Source organism: Tuber melanosporum (genome assembly GCF_000151645.1).
Source record: "Tuber melanosporum whole genome shotgun sequence assembly, scaffold_88, strain Mel28".
In the NCBI taxonomy this organism is placed as follows: Eukaryota; Fungi; Ascomycota; class Pezizomycetes; order Pezizales; family Tuberaceae; genus Tuber; species Tuber melanosporum.
In genome coordinates this window covers 106,931-109,430 of record NW_003299137.1, presented here as the reverse complement: position 1 = coordinate 109,430, position 2,500 = coordinate 106,931, and positions in this window count along the sequence as shown.

Genomic DNA, 2,500 nt, shown 5'->3' with positions numbered 1-2,500 from the left:
ATACAGAATTTAGGTTAACCGGCCCTGGTGATCAAGGAGCTGGCAGCCTAGTGAAGGTCTACTAGTAGAGATACTACTGTAGGACAGAATATGCTCACGCCATCTGTCTGACTAGAAACTGTCCATGGAATAATTGAGAGAATACAGGTGAACCTAGAGAATAGTCTCTAGGTAGTTTTGTGCAAAATAAACCAGAACTGACAGAGTAATACTACTTTGAAGTTAGCAGTAGTATGAGAGTTTATCGGAGGCCTACAGGTGAGGTAACAGAGGTCTATTGTCCCAAAGGTATAGTAGCATTAAAGAATGGTTAAGGACTCTGAGATACTAGCCTGAGGTCATGATGAGATCTGCTCTAGAAGAGTTGATGGTGGGTAGTGCCTCTTAGTAGTCAACCTCCGAAAGGGGACAATCCAGGGAGCTAGGTGGCTATTTTCTAGAATAATATGGAATAGAGTAGAACTGGATAGATGTTCTCAGGCTGTGAATGCTTTTAGAAGACTAAGTATATATGGGTAGAGAGTTCTATAGCTGGTATTATATTTGTTCAGGCATGTTAGCTCCCCACTGGCATGTTTACGATCAGAAGAGCCTTTACTCCTGCAGTTGCTTTGTAGATACAGCGGCTATAACACTTCTGTTAGGTAGATTTTAGCAAACCACTGAGCAGTCTAGTTCCCTGCAGAAGATCCTTGGTACAATCCAGAGAGGTTATCTAAACAATACAATGGATTGGAGTGCTCACAAATAGAGAGTAGTGATGGGGAGTAACTGGTAGTATATGAAATCTACTTAAGTATATACTAGTTCTATATTCTGAAAATCAACTACTTCTTGAGATCAGGACTTAATTAAGTAAACCTATGGCTTAATGATATCAAGTTTTACCTTTTTCTTTCTTCAAACTATACTGTTGAGATATTTTAATTTATTATATTTATTCTCATTCGTAGAAGAATTCATCTCAATGTGGTTACAAACTCGGCATCTATCTTCCCAGAAGGGGCCCCTATTACCCTACATGGTTGAGCGAAGACCTTACTTAACTCTTCCTACTTTTCAGAATTGTTAATATTAACCTTCTTGAATTGAAATAATTTGAGCACTATTCCTGGGCCTGGTACCAGAAGTAGCGCGTAGATTTTACTATGTTATACTAAGCTGGTCACCTCATGGCTGATATGGTGGATGCCTATCAATAGCGATTATGAGTGAAAGAATTTGTAGATTCCTGTGGCCTTGGTTGGGAACCCATAGACCTTGTCCTCAAAGCTACTACCATTGATCTGCCTAATGATTGCAAGGAAATCATTGTGTAAGACCCTGTAGTCTAATTCAAATTATTTACATAGCACAGGTTGGAGATTCTGGTAGTGTCAGAATGGGAAGGGCAAGGTTTTAGTGTGGTGGATTTTACTAGAGAAGTCATAGAACTCTATATCCTTCATAAAGTTACAAAGTTGATAAAAGAAGCTTAAAATTAGATGCAGTATCAGAATGACTAAGCGTAGACTAAGTTTAGGATAGACATGGCTATGGTGGCTGAGGAGTAGATATGTATACAACCAGGGATGTTTATATGGCAGATTTGTAACACCTAAGCCCTAGCTAAAAGAATATCAGTGTTGGAAGAGATTAACCATACCAGACACCAGATTGATTAAGACACTGATATGATCATGACTGTGGCACCTCCTGAGGAGAAGAACCCCCAGTTCAAGTTTACAGAGACCTTAACCGCTATGTTAACCAATCCTCAATATAAAGAATACTTGACTGAATTAGGTGTTCATATTACAGGTCAACAACCACAAGCACTAGTCTCTCCTCATCATTGCCCCTTCCAAGCCTAGCATGAAGAAGCATTTACTCCAATATCTCAAGTGAGAAATGAAGAAACTCCTAGCTCAGTTAATGGCACTTGTCTGAGCGATAGTGGTCATAGGGTGAATAAGTCCAATGTTTCTTGTCATGAATGTTGCTTAGTATGGAAAAGGCTTTCACATGACTTGTTATATTATGATTTGTTATATTTCATACAAGACTTGATTATGAGTCATGAGATGTGTGCATAGCGAGTGTATCTTGCAAATATACCTTACAAATATATCTTGCGCATATGATTTATGTTTTGTACATGACCTCATTATGAGGTCAGGAGTTTAGCACATGTGACCACTTTTGGTCATATAACTAGTTTGTTATGATTTGGTTTTATGCATATGACCTCTTAGGATCACATGATGAGGAGAGGGAAGAGTACTATATAAGGAGGCTGGTACGACCAATGAGGATAGGCTCTTCATCCTTTGTACTAAGTACTTTCCTTATCGTTGCCTGCACTGGGCCTAGATGGTGAGCTTCTACATCCACAATCATTCCTTTTACAGGACAGTTATCTTGGTTCACCTGGTATTCTGGTGTTAGGGGTTATTCTGTGGTTGAGAGCTTGTCATAGTCTAATCGAAGACCCTGACTCTACAACCTGTTATGCGATAGC